The following is a 656-nucleotide window of genomic DNA, read 5'->3' as shown; positions in this document are numbered from 1 at the left end:
TTCCTTCCGAGGAGTGGCTGGTGGGTTTGAACCGCCAGCCTTCTGGTTAGCAGTCAAGTGCCTTAGCCACTATGCTACCAGAGCTCCCTGGAGATACCCTAGTCAGATGCTAAGATTGAGAATCGTTGCCTAAGGCATTTAACCGCTAACCAGAAGGCTGGTGGTTCAAACCCACCAGCCACTCCTCGGAAGGAAGATTGGGCAATCTACTTTCATAGAAATACCACCTCGGAAACCCAAGGAGTCACCACTATGAGTCAGGATCAACTCAACGGCAGTGATTTTTTTTTGTATCCTATTCACAATCTTTCTTTGATCCCACTCTTATCCCAGAAACTATTAAAACACCAAATAGTAAAAACCTAAGCACACAGGTAGCAATCTGTTGCTGTCACAGGTATTTACAAGAGAATAGGAAGTCCTTGAGAAAGTCCTAAAAGTAGGACCTGGAGATAAAGTAAATGGAGTTCACACAAGCCTCTGCCCCCAGTCACCCCAAAGCTTCTCCTCCTATTACGCCTTCCCTTCTCACTCAAAAACAAGGAGTATAAAAGCAAGTGTTGATGGGAGAAGGAGGGGCTGCTTATGCACAGGGAGACAGCTTAGGGCGCAGGAGAGCATGGAGGGATGGTCACTGGGAAGAGGTAACTATGGGG

The sequence above is a fragment of the Orycteropus afer genome, unplaced genomic scaffold (assembly GCF_000298275.1).
Source record: "Orycteropus afer afer isolate SDZICR_OR568_19922 unplaced genomic scaffold, OryAfe1.0 scaffold00490, whole genome shotgun sequence".
NCBI lineage: Eukaryota > Metazoa > Chordata > Mammalia > Tubulidentata > Orycteropodidae > Orycteropus > Orycteropus afer.
Note: the sequence above shows the minus strand (reverse complement) of the source record.